The sequence below is a fragment of the Aegilops tauschii genome, chromosome 6 (genome assembly GCF_002575655.3).
Source record: "Aegilops tauschii subsp. strangulata cultivar AL8/78 chromosome 6, Aet v6.0, whole genome shotgun sequence".
NCBI classification, from domain to species: domain Eukaryota; kingdom Viridiplantae; phylum Streptophyta; class Magnoliopsida; order Poales; family Poaceae; genus Aegilops; species Aegilops tauschii.
In genome coordinates, this window is record NC_053040.3 from 295511664 (window position 1) to 295531081 (window position 19418).

A 19418-nucleotide genomic window follows, 5' to 3' on the forward strand; every position below is an offset into this window, starting at 1 on the left:
GCCCCCGTATATAAAGGATCAAAGGGGGGAGGTGCGGCCAGCCTTGGGGCGCGCCAGGAGGAGTCCTACTCCCACCGGGAGTAGGACTTCCCCCCTTTTTCTAGTTGGATTAGGACTTGGGAGGGGGGAAAGAGGAGAGGGAGAAGAAGGAAGGGGGGCGCCGCCCCCTTCTCCTTGTCCTATTCGGACTAGGGAGGAGGGGCGCACGGCCCAGCCCTAGCCGCCTCTCCTCTCTTCCACCTAGGCCCACTAAGGCCCATTATGTTGCCGGGGGGTTCCGGTAACCTCCCGGTACTCCGGTAAAATCCCGATTTCACCCGGAACACTTCCGATATCCAAACATAGGCTTCCAATATATCAATCTTCATGTCTCGACCATTTCGAGACTCCTCATCATGTCCGTGATCACATCCAGGACTCCGAACAACCTTTGGTACATCAAAACATATAAACTCATAATATAACTGTCATCGAAACGTTAAGCGTGCGGACCCTACGGGTTCGAGAACTATGTAGACATGACCGAGACACGTCTCCGGTCAATCACCAATAGCGGAACCTGGATGCTCATATTGGCTCCCACATATTCTACGAAGATCTTTATCGGTCAGACCGCATAACAACATACGTTGTTCCCTTTGTCATCGGTATGTTACTTGCCCGAGATTCGATCGTCGGTATCTCAATACCTAGTTCAATCTCGTGACCGGCAAGTCTCTTTACTCGTTCTGTAATACATCATCTCGCAACAAACTCATTAGTTGCAATACTTGCAAGGCTTAAGTGATGTGTATTACCGAGAGGGCCCAGAGATACCTCTCCGACAATCGTAGTGACAAATCCTAATCTCGAAATACGCCAACCCAACAAGTACCTTCGGAGACACCTGTAGAGCACCTTTATAATCACCCAGTTACGTTGTGACGTTTGGTAGCACACAAAGTGTTCCTTCGGTAAACGGGAGTTGCATAATCTCATAGTCATAGGAACATGTATAAGTCATGAAGAAAGCAATAGCAACATACTAAACAATCGAGTGCTAAGCTAACGGAATGGGTCAAGTCAATCACATCATTCTCCTAATGAAGTGATCCCGTTAATCAAATGACAACTCATGTCAATGGCTAGGAAACATAACCATCTTTGATCAACGAGCTAGTCAAGTAGAGGCATACTAGTGACACTTTGTTTGTCTATGTATTCACACAAGTATTATGTTTCCGGTTAATACAATTCTAGCATGAATAATAAACATTTATCATGATATAAGGAAATAAATAATAACTTTATTATTGCCTCTAGGGCATATTTCCTTCAGCCGGCGCCTGCGACGGAATGGAATAGGCTCCAAAAATGTTGAATTTCATTTTGGAACTTCAGATGACAGAGTAATCAGAAGTCATCGTGTCAACCTCATACATGACTTATCAGTGGCTGACCCCTTTGCAAAAATTGTGAGCTTTTGAAACCAGACTTAGAAGTGGTAATATTAGTTTGAACCTCTCTGATATCCATGTTTAGCGGATCAGCGCGAGCGTTTGCAGCTGATGAGCTGAATTTAATTTCTAATATCAGTTTGAACCTTGTAATCTTTGAATTTGAGCCATATAACTCTGGAATTTGAACCTTGTAATATTTCGAGCTTTTGTGGTACAATCGTTGAAATGGCACCGGATGAGACTCGTATATTGCTAGCACAATTTTGACCTTAACATGCAATGGTCTTAGATTTTATTAACCATTCCCAAATCTGTTTACCTTGTCGATCTCACAACACATGATCTGTATAGCTAACTCGACTGCGATCTTCGACATTATTGCACACAGTTGGTTTCTTCCATCGTGTGCACTGTAGAGCGCATAATTAATTATCGCACTCGAGTGTCCATCATCACCCTTCTATGTAACTTTGACCTCGTCACCCATGGGTAAACTTATGACCGAAGTCATTCCACACACTTCGTTTTTACAAAGCTTTTTGCCAATAAACGCCCATGATTTGTCCCTCTTCTAGCCGACGGGTGGCCGAACTACCCGGGCGCGGGAACAGGCTCACCGATGATACATTTGGCACCTCTTCAAGCCCACGCGTGCAGTACGGTGTTGTCAAGCGTGCACTGGAATCCTCTGCTATGAACGCCATGACAAGACGTGACGATTACAGGCCGGCCGGCCCCCATTTATTTCAGCGGCCATTTAACCCTTGTGTCTCTTAAACCTTTCGATCGCGCCCCACCATTGCAATAAGCACACCCACCACGAGAAATTCTTAGAGGGCATCCTGCGCTGCTCCAATGGCGCTCCGAGCGACTGCCGACGACGAGAAGCAGTTCACCATGCGTGCCATGGTGGACACTCACAGAAGGTTCATGGACCTCTCGGTGGTGTACACCAATGACCCGGTCTGGGTGGAGCACTCCATCCACATCATGGAGCTGTTGCTTGCCGAGGAGAAGTACAAGGTGGTTGAGTTCGACCTCGAATACACCCGCGCTCGTGCCGGGTCTCGTCCCAAGGTTGTCGTCGCCCAGATGTGCGTGCGCCACCACGTCCTCGTCTACCACTACTGCCTAGCCACAAGGCCTTGCGAGCGTTTCACCAGGTTTGTCAACAGCCCCCACTACATGTTCTCTACGGTGGACATCACCAACGATGTAAAGGCGCTCAAGAATTCGGGCATCGCCTGCCAGAATCTTGTCAACATCCAAGGCCAATACAAGATCTGGGGCAGCAAGGAGCATGAGAAGGACTCACTGGTTCACCTCGCCGAGGCCATCATCGGCCCCTACTACAGAGACATGAAGGATTCGTGCAACAAGGACAAGCGTGCCTGGCACTCGGCCTGGATGGAGAAACTCGACAAAGCTCACATCGTGTACCCGGCCAAGGAGGCGTACACGAGCTACGACATGTACAGGCAGATCGTTGACATGAGGAAGTGCCTCCTTCCCCAAAACGGCCAGGGATCCAGCCGGAAGCAGAGCAATGGCAAGCGTCGTTGCAACAATAAATAGATGATTAGATCCTCGTTTCTCCTAGTTTAGTATGCATGTAATTGCTTACTTTGGTGTGTGTGGAAATGTTATGTGTGTTGTCACTTGTGTAATTGTATGGTTAATTTGGTTATGCAATGCTGCCTTTTTAAGTATATATGTTGATGCTCTGTAGACAGAGCGTAGATGTTGTGCGGACAAAGAAAATCATATCGCACACGGACTAAACAATGGAACCCGTCGGTGATGTTTTCATCAACCATTCACAATTGTATACCAGCAATCGTTTGCTCACAACACACACGGCTTGTTAGCAGCAATCGTCTGTGTTGTTATCGGTCTTCGCACATGTTTCTGATTACAGACCTGTTTGCCGCGTATCACACACATCTTGTTAAGTTGAACCATATCTGTTCTCTTGTCTCAACGCGAATAGTTCATCCGAGTGAACTGCATGCCGTATATCGCACACACCTTGATCTGGCTGACCGTTTATTTTGTGTTGCCTAATCACAAACAATTCATCCGAGTGAACTGTATGTTGTATATCGCACACACCTTCATCTGGCTGCCCGTTTCTCTCCTCATCGCAAACAGTTAATTGAACTGAACCGTATGCCCAGCACTGCACACGCAACTAAAATCTGAATCGTGTTTGATGCATCCTCCATCGCAAATGTTTTGCACCTTTTTTGATGGGTTTTTACACCACCGTTTGTGATTATTACATCGCACACAGTTTCGTCGAAAGGTCTCTGATCATAGTGTCATGTTAGCAGCATCCTGCAGTAGTGTACTACAAACCAATCTATCTTTTACCCGGGAGGGATTGACAACCCCTCTTACGCGTCAGGTTGCAAGTATTTGTTGCTTGTGTGCAGGTACCATTTACATAGTGTTGCGTGGTTCTCCTACTGGTTCGAGAGCTCCCTCTCCCCCGGAGGGCCAAGGAAGAAGAAGAAGGAGGGCCCCCTGCCCCTCTCCTCCGGTGGTGCCGGAACGCCGCAGGGGACATCTCCTCCGTCACCATCACCACCAACTTCTTCGTTCTCATGGTGATGTGTGAGTAGTTCACCCCTGAGGCCGAGGGTATGTACTAGTAGCTATGTGTTTGATCTCTCTCTCTCTCTTGTGTTCTTGATTTGGCACAATCATGATGCACCATGAGCTTTGTTAATATAGTTGGATCTTATGGTGTTTCTCCCTCTCTATCTTGTCGTGATGAATTGAGTTTTTACTTTTGAGGTTTCACTATTATGGATTGAATATTTTGGAGTTGAGAAAACACTATGTATGTCTTGCATGTGGATACCCGTGGTGACAATGGGATGTTCTATTGATTCAGTTGATATATGTTTTGGCAATCAACTTGCGGATTCCCGCGGTGACATTGGGGTAACCTATGCATAGGGGTTGATGCACATTTTCGTCCTTCTTACTCCGGTAGAAATCTTGGGGCACTCTTTGAAGTTCTTTGTGTTGGATTGAATATTAGGAATCTGAATTTGTTTGATGCGTATCGAATAATCAACTCATGGATACTTGTGGTGACATTGGAGTATTGTCACGCCCAATATGCGATACTATCCTAAAGAGACTCGAAGGTCCCACCAAGGATAGAACCGCATATTGACACGCTTTTGCAAGGTGGATATCATTACATCAACATTACATAATAGATGGGGATACATACAAGGCATACACATGCCGCAAGAATACATCAATACATCATACATAAGATCAACACCCGACTACGGATGAAACACAAACAGAAGCTCAAACGACATCCACCCTGCTAGCCCAGGCTGCCGACCTGGAACCTATCCCCTGATCGAAGAAGAAGCAAAAGATGAACTCCAAAGCAAGAAACATCGCTCTCGCGTCATGATCATCGCAAAACCTGTACCTACAACTGTTGTTGTAGTAATCCGTGAGCCACGAGGACTCAGCAATCCCATTACCATGGGTGTCAAGACTAGCAAAGCTTAATGGGTAAGGAAGGGGTAAAGTGGTGAGGTTGCAGCAGTGACTAAGCATGTATGGTGGCTAACATACGCAAATAAGAGTGAGAAGAGAAGCAATGGAACGGTCGTGAAACTAGCAATGATCAAGAAGTGATCCTGAACTCCTACTTACGTCAAACATAACCCAAACACCGTGTTCACTTCCCAGACTCCGCCGAGAAGAGACCATCACGGCTACACACGCGGTTGATGCGTTTTAATTAAGTCAAGTGTCAAGTTCTCTACAACCGGATATTAACAAATTCCCATCTGCCACATAACCGCGGGCACGGCTCTCGAAAGTTTATACCCTGCAGGGGTGTCCCAACTTAGCCCATTATAAGCTCTCACGGTCAACGAAGGATATTCCTTCTCCCGGAAAGACCCGATCAGTCTCGGAATCCCGGTTACAAGACATTTCGACAATGTTAAAACAAGACCAGCGAAGCCGCCCGGTGCGCCGACATCCCGATAGGAGCTGCACATATCTCGTTCTCAGGGCAACACCGGATAGGTCAAGCTACGAGTAAAACCAGCCCTCAAGTTGCCCCGAGGTGGCCCCGCAGGCTGCCCGGTTCGGACCAACACTTAGAGAAGCACTGGCCCGGGGGGGTTAAAATAAAGATGACCCTCGGGATGCGCGACTCCCAAGGGAAAAGGCTAGGTGAGGCAAATGTAAAACCAAGGTTGGGCCTTGCTGGAAGAGTTTTATTCAAAGCGAACTGTCAAGGGGGTCCCATAAATCACCCAACCGCGTAAGGGACGCAAAATCAAGGAACATAACACCGGTATGACGGAAACTAGGGCGGCAAGAGTGGAACAAAACGCCAGGCATAAGGTCGAGCCTTCCACCCTTTACCAAGTATATAGATGCATTAATTAAATAAGAGATATTGTGATATCCCAACATAAACATAATCCAACATGGAGCAATCTTCACCTGCAACTAGCAACGCTATAAGACGGGCTGAGCAAAAGCGGTAACATAGCCAAACAACGGTTTGCTAGGAAGGGTAACAAAGGTTAGAGGTTCATGGCAATTTGGGAGGCTTGAAGAGCTAGTGATAGGTAGCGCAGCATAGCGATAGAACAAAGCATCTAGCATAGCAATGATAGTAATGAGATCCAAGGTGACGGTCATCTTGCCTGAAATCCCGCTAGGAAGAAGAACGTGTGTATGAAGAAGATGAAGCTACGAAGACGAACGAATCCTCACGATCGCAACGACACGGGAACTATCGAGAAGAAGCACACAACAAGGTAAACACACCACACATGAACAAGACATGATGCTCAATCAAGTATGATGCATGACAAGGCTACGAGAAGCTACTCATGGCAAGAGATGATGCATTTAAGAACAACACATCAAAGCAAGTTTAAATGAGGCCAGAAACAACATATAACCATTCCAGTAAGTCCTCATATGCAAATTTCGAAATTGGTCCAGAACTGAATAAACTTTATGTTCAAGTTGTTAAACAGCAAGTTAAGATGCACCAAGATGATCTACACGAAATTCTAGTCAAGTTACATATAAAGTTCATTAGATTCAGAGCTACGGCCTAGAAGATATGAGCAAAACAAGTTAAACATGTCATTGATGCAAAATGCATACAAACATCAAGCAAACACCTCAAAACAAGGATGCAACAAGATAATATGGAACTACATGCAATTCTAAGCAAGTTACATATAGAACATGCTCAAAACGGAGCAACGGTGCAACACATACACTCCAAACAAGACATAGCAACAATCTATCCAAAACAGCAACTAGGCATATTGCAAGCATCATAAAAATATGCTACAGCACCTCAACATGAAAACAAAAGGCATGGACATGATGTACAGGTAAACCATGACAAAACATGAACACTGAGCTATCTCCAGAAATCACTAGAACATGCTCAAAAGGTCATGGCAAGAGATTGCAAATAATAACAGATTCACAGACTTAGCAGAAATCACTGAACATGGCAGAAATAACATCAGGTTGCAAAGTTTAGAGCTATCAAACAACATGCTACAGGAACATATCATAGCAGACAAAGGCATGACATGAATCTACTAATTTCCTAGAACAAAAGTCCCTTACTGATCATGAGCCAAAAAGGCACAGAAGATATGATGGCACCCATGTAAACATAGAAAGTAATATGACAGATTCAGACAGTGAAAATAACAGGACATAGCAGAAAAAACGATAAGTAGGCATGTTGGTAAGCTTGAACCACTCACCACAGAGCAATACATGGCATGAAAAGATAACCAGCAGTAAGATGGCACAAATATGAAGCTAATCATGGCAATATAATAGTCATAGGGTGCATGGATCACTAGCAAAACACATGTCAAAACTGAACTTCATGTTAACAGGCTGACAGCAGCATTATTTAGCAAGTTTGGAGCATGATAACAACAATCTAAAGCAGGCTATAAATTCAAACAAGGGAATTCATGGATAGAGAATAACATGTGTAACAAAACATCCTTAATGAACATCTTCAGATCATGCATAGAATGACTTGTAGCAGCAGGTTTACATGGCATCACAACATAACAGACTCAGACTTAACAGAAATGACCAAGTCACAGAAATCAGCAACATCATGGAGGCTACTTTGCATGCTTGTGCTAGTGACCACAGAGATCACAAAAATACAACACAAGCACTCCTTTAAAGATGGCATGATGTAGTTCAAAACACATGTAGACATCAAGCTCATAGGAATGCACACACAAAATGCAATGAAAAAGACAAATCATCAAGTTCTGATAACGGACAATAGTTAACATCATATAGCACTCTTGCAACAATGACTAGGGCATCAAGATGAACTGAAACAAGCATGGCACAATGGAACAAAATTAAGAGCATCTCGCAGTGAACATTTTGACATATCATATATGCAAAACGGATGTACGGTCGGAGAGTTATGGCATGATGAACAGAGCAACATAATGCAATTTTTCAGGGACTTGGTCGTTTTTCGAAAAAAAACAGGATGAGCGTCATATAGTTATCTCGCGCACAGGGCGGGGTTTAGGTGGGCTCGCTCACCTAATGGGCTGCAGGCCCCGGTCGGTGGCGGATCGGGCCGGCACGGAGAGGAGCTGGGCTGGGCGGACTGGTCCGCACGGGGACGCGGTGGTAGCGGCCCACGAGGGGGTCAACGCACGCGGGCGGGATCGGGGCTCCTCCCGACCCGTCCCGGACGGCGAGCGGCGATGCAACCTCCGGTGGGGTCGCGCGGGACTCCGGTACAAGCGGGGCGAGGCAGAGGACGGGGACGGGCGGATCTAGGCGCGGGGGCGCCGGATCTGGCGACGAACGGCGGCGGGGACGAGCTTCCAGGGCGGAGGCGGCTCCCGAGCTTGGGCGGTGGCGGCCATGGCAGAGCTCCTGCGGGAGAGAGATTGAGAGAGAGGAAGGAGAAGGAGGAGAAAGGAGAAGGGGCGACGGCGACTTGCCTGAGGACCCGTGGCGGCGGGGCCCGGTCGCCGGAGATGGGCGGCGAGGAGCTGGAAGGCGCGGAGGGAGGCGCGGGGGCGAGGCGCTGGTTCGGGGCGCGGCTGCGGGGGAGCGGGCGCGCCGGGCCCAGATGCGGGTTGGTTGCGGGCTTCCGCGGGCCTCGGCGGCGGGGAGGACGCGGGGAGGACGCGTGGCGCTCTCCCGTTGGCTGGGAGGCGACTGGAGCGGCAGCGTTGGCGAGTGGGGCGGCGCCAAGTGGCCGACGGGAGGTGGCCGGCGCTGAAAACGAGGAGGCAGCGGCGGCTGGCTGCGGGAATTGATGAGGGGGTAGGTAGGAGGCCAAAAATGGAGAGAGGGGGTGTATATATAGGGAAGGTTAGGGTTTGAGGGGGTTAGAAGGGGTTTTTGGAGCCTTCGATCTCGATCGGACGGTCCGAGACAGAGGGGGGGCTTCGCTGACGGGTTGGAGGGCTGTGTAGACTGGCTAGGGAGAGAATAGAGGAGAGGCCCGACAGCAGTTTCGGAGACCGAAACGCCCGACAAGTAAACCGGCAACTGTGCCGCTACGAATGACGGTTGGGCTATCAAACGAGCTCCGAATGCGACGAAACTTGAAAGGCGGTCTATCTATGCTATAATAAGACCACACGTCAAGTTTCATCCCATTCCGAGAACATTTTTTGGCCACTAATAAAATAATATTACGGAGGTGCTGCGGGCGCGTGTGGCGGTGTCGGATCGCGAAACGGACAACGGGGAAAAGGACCGGATGCAAGTTTTGAAAAACATGATGATGCAATGCAGATGATGACATGGCAAGATGCAACACGCAAGCAAAAGACATGGCAATGATGGCGAATAAACGGAAGACACGTGGCGCATCGGATCTGGGGCGTTACAACACTCCTCCACTAACAAGAGATCTCGTCCCGAGATCTTAGGACCGAGACGGAAGGAAAAAGGGATGAGGTGAAATAAGAACAAAACTGTGAGGATGAACAAAGTCAAGGACACTCGAGTAGGAAAGAGGAATGTTTAAAGAGACAAGAAGCAAAAGCTGAAGGAATAAGGCTGAATTTGAAACCACTCCGGTTAGGACAAGATAGAAAAGAAATAATAACGAAGGAATTTAAGCAGCACTCCGGCTGACCAAGGAAAGAATAGAACATGAACTTGAGAAATGGAATGATACTTGACTTGAGGAACAACACCAAGCCTCCGGAAGAACTGAAAGATTTGAATGAAAAGAACGGAGAAGAAAATGACAACTTGTGCCACGAATGAAATAGAAAGCAACCTTAGAAGAAAGGATTGAACGGAGTTGCTGAGGAAATCAACAACGAAAAGAATAAGCTTGTTGTGGACTTATGGATAACATCTCAAAATTTATGGGGTGATAACCAACCACAAGCGGAAAAAGATTGAATAGCTGAGAGAGAGCGAAGAAATGCAAAACTCCACTTCAGAAGAATATGGAGAATTAATTGCACTTTGAGAAGCAAGAAGAAGATACTTGATCTACGCGTACAAGAATCTAGATGAACACTTGAAGAATGAATTAAATCATGACGAGCCACCGTGATGAACTCCGGTAACAAAAGAATGACGAGATAAAACTGAAGGATGAAAAGGGATAAGATTAAAGCCTTGCGATGATTAAGATGGAGCTTCGTGACGAGACAAACGAGAAAAACTTGGAAACTCCGGAGAAGAAAGGATTAAGGGTAGATATAGCGCAAAATTGAGAAAGTCTTCGTGAACCACCGGTGGGGTTGGAAAGAACGAATGAATTGATATGTTAACAACAGAAAGAATCTTGAACGAGCCACCGTAGGAATTGAAACGAATGACGAAAAGAGAAATGAATTACCGGAAAGAATTAGAAAAGCACGAAGATACTTGAGGGAATCTAGAGACAAGAGAACGAAGAGATCACAAACTGATTAAAGAGCAAAGCACCGGAAGAATATGGAGACGAATGAAAAGGCATGAATATAGAATAATCGGAGAACGGATTTGAAAACTTAGAACGAAGAAATATTCTGAAATGGAGGCCTCCGGATAATTGAGACGGAAAACAACTCCTGAAATACTCCGGATGGGTGAAAATAATTGCACGACTTGTAACGATTTGACAGGATAACCATCGAGCTAGCAGCGAAAATTTCTGGGAGAACGGACAAGATTTAAGAAAAAATCTTCTTCGGTCTTCAATGTTGAGAATGACGACGAGAAAGAACACCAAAATTGTTGAGATACTCCAGGAGAATGAAAAGCGAAGAGGTTGAGCCAACAATGAAAATAATTTGAAATTGATCTTGGAAAAGCGTCTGACTGATGAAATTCGTACTTACATCAAACTTCGAAAAGGATTTGAGAATAGCTTCGGGAAATTAGAAGAGTCAGGTAAAATCCTGGGAAAAGACCTGTGGGTTAGGGCCCACTGAAGAGAAATCACCGTTGAAAAAAAGATTGTTGAAGAGATAGATGATGCACCGGAACAATTTAAATATTTGAATGAGGTGACAACCTCGAATTAATTCGAACACAGACGAATCTCCTGAGATGTCTTCATCACTCCGGAACGATTAAATGACGAGAGGGGAACGAGCAACAGGAAACACTTGAGCCGAGGAAAGAATATAATCACTACCGAAAATTAGAATTGAATCCACCGGAGAAGAAAAGAGATGAAGAATGTCAAACGAGACGAGAATTCACCGGTTGAAATAATTGAGGGAAGACTGAAGATACTCCGCATGAATGAAATAGATGCTCGAATAGAGGCTCAGACTCCGGGAATAAAAGGGGTGGGAGGGCGGGAAAACACAGGCCACTTGAAACAGGGAACCGACGAATAACTTGCAGAGAAGACACCGGTTGAAATGATTGAGGAGAAAATGCAAAAAACTTCGCACGAGTAGGGTGGATACTCGATTACGGACTCCGGTTCCGAGAAGAAAAAGGGTGGGCGGGTGGGAAAAACAAGGACAACTTCGGACAGGGAACAACATCGGTTGAAAAGAGAAGAGGATTAATCTAACAAAAGATGACGAGGAACGAAACCACTCGAAGAGAGGTGCACCGGATTAAAAAGAGGATGGACAACGAACAAAAGCTAACCGCGTGATCCTAAAGAAAAATTTGAAGGAGAAGAGAAGTCGAAACACCTATGTCAAAATTCCTCACCAGAGCGACGAAGGGACTGAGGAGTAAAAAGAATTCCTACTCTCCGATATAACTAGACTCGGAAAAAGTTTTCTTCTAGACTCAACAACGGCCAAACTACACGATCAATCAAGGGGGGCTCCTAGGGTCGGTCGAGGCTCTGATACCAACTTGTCACGCCCAATATGCGATACTATCCTTGTCGTGGAATTGTCACGGCAGATGTCCTTAGTGTGAGGACTTAGTCACGAGGCCAACATATCTATGTGGTAGCTTGAGAGGGGTTGAGCGGAATCGAGAGACGCAACACAAGACAAGGGTTTAGACAGCTTCGGGCCCCGGGAAACATCATCCGGTAATAACCCTACATGCTGTTTGTGGTTAGGTCTCATTATGATCATGAGGGAGTCGCCGGTAAGCCGGCTCTTTGTGTCTAGCCCTAGAGATTGTTTCTTGCTTGTCCCTCTTTGGGGAGCCCTGCCCCTCCTTATATAAGTTAGAGGGGCGGGTTACATGTGGAGTCCTAGTAGGACTAGGACTAGTCTATCTTTTCTTACAAGTTGAATGCAAGTCCGGGTCTTGCTTCCTCGTAAAGGAAATATTCGTCATCCCTTTCTTTTTAAGCCGGCCCATCATAAATGTGAGCCGGCCTTCTGGGCCTTGGGCCTTGTCTTCTATCTGACCCGCCATCGGGGCCATCCATGAGTCGTCAGGCTCGTGAGTCGTCAGTCCTCCGGCGGGTCATCGGTGAAGCGCCAAGTCCGGTCGGGTCATACTTCCGGCCGGGTCATACCGCGGGGTATATCCCTGACATTAGCCCCCAGTTTAATTTTGGATTTATCCATGTTAAACTGATCCTTTAAAACAAACAAAAGAACAAATTTGATAGGTTGTGCTTCGGGTTAAATATTCCTATAAACCGGCACCTAATCATCCTTAAGTCCTTGACATTTTCTCCTGGAAAATCCGGGTCAATAGGCCAGCTTCATAATCCATTTGCTGACATTGGCTCTTGTAAAGAAATATTATAAGAAATAATCCATTTGAGTCGACCTTCAATGCTCTGGTTTGACAAAAATATTGGTCTTGAAATATTCAACTGATATTTCAGCCGGCTTAAAGATGTAGATCTTGCCGATTTATGATTGCCAAAATTGCCGGGTTTTAAATAAATGATGTCGGGTCATGATTGTTGCAGACATCGGGTTAATCTGGTCTGTTCCAAATTGAGAATTTGAATATTTTTTCTCCCTGATATGCCTAGCCCCCAAGTCTTAAGAGGAGAACATAGTGATAACTTAAGACTTGCTTCAATATAAGTGTTGCAACCTTGAAGAAATCTGGGTTATTCATCTCAATCATTAGTCATAAACTGAATATTCCATATGTGTAGCCCCCAAGTGCCGGGTTGTCATGCTTGCAGCAACCTGGGACTTGTAATTGCCTTATGCTCATAAAAACTTCAACCAGTGTAGCTCCCAAGGGCCGGGTCATTATGCAATAATGAGCAGGGACTTTGTAAATATGATCATGTAAACTTGACCAGCAACGTGTAGCCCCCAAGGGCCGGGTTTAATAATATATTACCGAGCTAGGACTTTGTATATTGATAATAATAACATATGATGTAATCTCCACCATGGGGCCTGAACCCACGTCCACAAGGTTAAGAGTTTTGTACTCTACCAACTGAGTAGTGGATCTTTCAATATAATGGATTAAGGCTTGTGTACCTTGATTTTTCGACAGGAGCAATTGGTAGCCCCCAAGGGCCGGCTCATTTAGAATGTGATGAGTCAGGTCTTCAATAAGTTTAGCAAAAAATGATTTTGCATTAGCCCCCAAGTGCCATGGTACATGCTGGCAGTAACATGGGACTTGCATATTCGATGTTATATCAATTTGAATAATGTAGCCCCCAAGTGCCGGGTCGTAAGCCTGCAGCGACTCGGGACTATTCTTTCCATTGTAGAATAAATCATAATATCCATTGAAAAAATAATAGCTATTGCGCCAAAGCGACTTTGAATACCTCATCTGCTGATAAGTCAATCCGGAGTTTCAATACCCGGCGGCTCTTGGCCGATGGCGATTTAATACGCCTCCATTGTAAGCCGGAATTTGTACAACCCGGCGGCTTATAGCCTTTGAGAAAATCAAGAATTGATAACCCTTTTGAGACATCGATTTCAATCTATGATGATGGGCTTGAATTTAATCATTTATGTAAGTCATAGCTCTGTAAATCCTACAGAGTTTAAACAACATATGCCCTGGCGACTTAACGTCAAAAACCAGGGCGGGTAACCACCCAAATGTAGTCTTATCCTGCACATAATTAGATCACAAGATCCCTTGGCGGTTTACCGCAAGGCGGGTCATAATATCTCACATATAACCACTATGATATTGAATTTGTACTGCCGGTTTACATGACCTGTGCAGTAAGGGCGATAACCCAATCCTTAGAAGCCAATGCTTCCACATAAATGATGATTGTCATAAGCTGGCGATTTATCATCAAAAATCAAGCTGGGTTAAATACAAACCACTCATATACACTTTATATATGATCAAAAGAACTTCAAATAAAATCCAAAAAATTGTTTGCAAAAAGAGACTTCAAAAATTTTGAGGCTTCTGATTCGAATACGATCAGAAAACCGTCCCAAAGGGGTTAATCTAAGATTCGAATACGATCATATAGCCCCCCAGTGGCTTTGGCGTTGCCGATCAAGAGGGTACCGACAGCTATGTTCTCTTTGGTTCGAATACGACCTATGTTTGAACAGGAAGCCCCCAAATGACCTTGAGAGTTGTTTAACGACGCTGATTCGAATATGATCCACGTCGGTTCCCAAAAGGGGTTGAGCTATGATTCGAATACGATCAAGAAGCCCCCTAGTGAGCTCGGAAGTGTGCCAATCAAAAGGGTACCGACAGCTATGTTCTGTTTGGTTCGAATATGACCTATGTTTGAACAGGAAGCCCCCTAGTGATCATGAGAATATTTAACGACTCTGATTCGAATACGATTAGGGTCACACCCAAAGGGTTAAGCTAAATTCGAATACGATCAGCTCCCAATGGTCATTAAAGCAAGGTACCTGTGTTTGAGTTGTACTTTGTAACAGACTCCCTTTGGTCCCTTTAATTTTTCCTGAGAACTCGAAATTTGCGAGAGATAAATTATTTTTGAACCGGAAATTCTTAAACCGGATATTGAGAGTTTCAAAGCTTGGTGATAGACAAATTTACCTTGAACCGGATTTTGAATCGGGTTTGAGAGCTTCAAAGCTTTGTGGCAGATAAATTTCATTTGAACCGGATTTTAAACCGGATATTAAGAGCTTCAGTGCTTTGTGGGAGATGTCAAGTCTCTTGAGCCGGTTCTAACCCGGAATCCTTCTTTTTAAGCCGGAAATTTTCTGACGGCCTTTAAATTTTTCACCAATACGATGGTAGCCTCCGGGACCGGGTTATTTTTTCCTCCAATGACCCGCAGTTCTTGAATGCATTGAAGCCGACTAATGCTGCCGAGTCATATTATTGTAGCCCCCGAGTCTCAAGGCGACTCGAGGTGTTGGCTTTAAGATTCTCCATATTGACCATAGCATAAGGTGTATATCATTGGTGTTGATAGCGCGATGTGAATCCACAGAAAGTTGAGGTGACTGCGGCGGGTTATAAATGATCCTGTATGAGCCGTGTCAGCAACTCGGCCAATGGTCCCTTCCAACTGGCTGTTTGAAGTTAACCAAACTGTAGTGGCGGCGACTTGTACGCCTGCCCATTTGAACCATCCAGTGCAGATGGCGGCTGATAATACATGATAATTTGCCTCCAATTTTGTTGGAAGAAAAAAACGAGCTTCCCAAGCAGTGACTTGCTCATACTCAATAATCAGCTCACGCAGACGGGTGTGGCCTGGTATGTTGATATAGACCAGGCCGCGAGAGACGGACGGAAAAGATGACCGCAGCATCAGAGGCGGCTCGGACAGATGGGTCGGCCGCAGCATTGTAAGCCGGCACGAACGGGCGAGTTAACCACATCATGTTGATGGCGGCTTGCAGATATGTTCACCGAGCTTGATGGTGTGGTCAGATGCTACCGCATTTATAATGGCAGTGTGAACTATACATCCAAAATACGGCCATAGCTTTTGCTATGAACAATTTCTCCTGCATAAATAATATCGCAAGCCGGAGTAATTTGTTCTTTTAAAGAAATAAAAATGTATCAATAAAAATTGATTGGACAGATTTCACCTTGATATGTTAGGCCAGAAATTATCCACCGCGGAGGTGATGATCACCATGGGCGAGTAGGCCGCGAGAGCAGACGAATGAACCGGCTGCAACGTTGTAAACCGGTGCGGATGGGTGAGTCAATCGCAGGCACGGTAAGCCGCGCGGTCGGACGAGTCAATCATGGGCGCGGTCCGGCGAGTTGATGTAGACTGGACCGCGGGGGCGGCGGTTCGTACACATGTCCATCGAATAGCAAGGCACAGACGAACGCCGGTGCAGAATGTTGTTGGCGCGTGCTGCGTCCCCGCGATATAACACCAGCTTTGTAATAAATAATTTGCTCTGCATATAACAACACTGTATGGCAGAGTGGTTGTTTTCATCAAAAATTAACAAGTATTGATAAAAAAATAAACCGAAAGGATATCACCTGGTATTTTTGTCAGACAAAAAAGATAGCAGATGCTCAGTTGATCTGATGATGTGCATTCCCTTCAGTCCTTATTAGTCTGGGGACTTGATCCCTTTTGTTTTCTTTCCTCTCATGAGGAGACCGTACTAATAGTACTCAAGTTGTTTCATGCATGTCGACCTTTTCTTCTGGCCAGCTTGTCTGTACTGGAAAATTTGCATTGACACTTCTGGTGTAACACTAAATTCACCAGTAATTGTCTGACTGATTGAGTCTTCACGTGGAGGTGCAAGAGCGCGTGGCCGAGGCGCCGGCTCAGTTCTCCATCATTTGGGGCGGCTCAGAAGCAATGACAGAGGCAGACGACGGGTTGTGCTGCGCGAGGCCCAGCGGCTTGAGGCAGAAACGACAGAGGCAGACGGCAACTCTAGGCGGTTTTCAATAGTACTCGTGGCTGATTTGACCAAAAGAATAATCAAAAAACGAATCTGGACCTTGCTGTATAGATTATCTTTTCCCAAAACCTGAGTCTTCACGTGGATCTTTGTGAGCTGACCGAACATATCTTTAGCAATTAAGGAATAGTGAATTAGCCTAGTCCTTCGCGTATAGCAAACAGATGAACTTTTAGGCAATAATTGGCCTGGGAACTTGTGCCCATGTAGGTTTGCCTCTCCGTATAGCAAACAGATATTCTGAAAAAGTGCAAATTGATTTGCACGACTCGGTCTTTGCGCCAGGGAGTCGTACTCGATCTAGTCTGATTGGACTATTCTGCCTTCAGATAGAAAAATACCAACACCATACGCCTTGGATTTGCCTGCTACCACCGCTGTGAATTTCCTCCGGACTTGTGCGTATACACAGCCACACGTAGCAGATAATCTCGCGTGCGTGTTTTGTTCTGTTTCCGGGTCAAAGTACTACTCTTTGGATTTGACTCGGCCTTCACCTTTAGGAAAAGGTGTGACTGATTCCCTCGGGACTTGGAGCCACACGCGGCTGCAGCGAGTTTTTTCCTTCAATCAGAAAAGTGAGACGCTTTCGATGGATTTCTGCAATGGTGCGAAAGGAATCTCCTGTTGGTTTCGGCGACCTTCGTAAGCAGCAGAATCCGATCCAGACGGATCACCTGGTTACGTGCGGCCACGCGCGCAACCCTAAATTTCTCATCTCTGATCTCGCACTACCAGCTCCGAAGTTAATCATGACACCGTTCACAAAACGATGAATTTACCGGCTCTGTCCAAGGCTGTCTCACATCGGGTTATCCTGCACGCTTTTCCGTACAGGCGCTTTCTCATCTAACATATTGCGAGCTTCTCGATCCTGGAAGAAGATCCCTCCAATAACTCAACACCACCGTGCGCAGGCGTCACGGCGGGCGCCAACTGTCGTGGAATTGTCATGGCAGATGTCCTTAGTGTGAGGATTTAGTCGGGAGGCCAACGCATCTATGTGGTAGCTTGAGAGGGGTTGAGCGGAATCGAGAGACACAACACAAGACAAGGGTTTAGACAGCTTCGGGCCCCGGGAAACATCATCCGGTAATAACCCTACATGTTGTTTGTGGTTAGGTCTCATTATGATCATGAGGGAGTCGCCGGTAAGCCAGCCTTTTGTGTCTAGCCCTAGAGATTGTTTCTTGCTTGTCCCTCTTTGGGGAGCCCTGCCCCTCCTTATATAAGTTAGAGGGGCGGGTTACATGTGGAGTCCCAGTAGGACTAGGACTAGTCTATCTTTTCTTACAAGTTGAATACAAGTCCGGGTCTTGCTTCCTCCTAAAGGAAATATTCGTCATCCCTTTCTTCTTAAGCCGGCCCATCATAAACGTGAGTCGGCCTTCTGGGCCTTGGGCCTTGTCTTCTATCTGACCCGCCATCGGGGCCATCCATGAGTCGTCAGGCTCGTGAGTCGTCAGTCCTCCGGCGGGTCATCGGTGAAGCGCCAAGTCCGGCCGGGTCATACTTCCGGCCGGGTCATACCGCGGGGTATATCCCCGACAGTCCTAAAGAGACTCGAAGGTCCCCCCAAGGATAGAACCGCATATAGACACGCTTTTGCAAGGTGGATATCATTACATCAACATTACATAATAGATGGGGATACATACAAGGCATACACATGCCGCAAGAATACATCAATACATCATACATAAGATCAACACCCGACTACGGATGAAACACAAACAGAAGCTCAAACGACATCCACCCTACTAGCCCAGGCTGCCGACCTGGAACCTATCCCCTGATCGAAGAAGAAGCAGAAGATGAACTCCAAAGCAAGAAACATCGCTCTCGCGTCATGATCATCGCAAAACCTGTACCTACAACTGTTGTTGTAGTAATCTATGAGCCACGAGGACTCAGCAATCCCATTACCATGGGTGTCAAGACTAGCAAAGCTTAATGGGTAAGGAAGGGGTAAAGTGGTGAGGTTGCAACAGCGACTAAGCATGTATGGTGGCTAACATACGCAAATAAGAGTGAGAAGAGAAGCAATGGAACGGTCGCGAAACTAGCAATGATCAAGAAGTGATCCTGAACTCCTACTTACGTCAAACATAACCCAAACACCGTGTTCACTTCCCGGACTCCGCCGAGAAGAGACCATCACGGCTACACACGCGGTTGATGCGTTTTAATTAAGTCAAGTGTCAAGTTCTCTACAACCAGATATTAACAAATTCCCATCTGCCACATAACCGCGGGCACGGCTCTCGAAAGTTTATACCCTGCAGGGGTGTCCCAACTTAGCCCATTATAAGCTCTCACGGTCAACGAAGGATATTCCTTCTCCCGAAAAGACCCGATCAGTCTCGGAATCCCGGTTACAAGACATTTCGAAACTGTTAAAACAAGACCAGCAAAGCCGTCCGGTGCGCCGACATCCCGGTAGGAGCTGTACATATCTCGTTCTCAGGGCAACACCAGATAGGTCAAGCTATGAGTAAAACCAGCCCTCAAGTTGCCCCGAGGTGGCCCCGCAGGCTGCCCGGTTCGGACCAACACTTAGAGAAGCACTGGCCCGGGGGGGTTAAAATAAAGATGACCCTCGGGATGCGTGACTCCCAAGGGAAAAAGGCTAGGTGAGGCAAATGTAAAACCAAGGTTG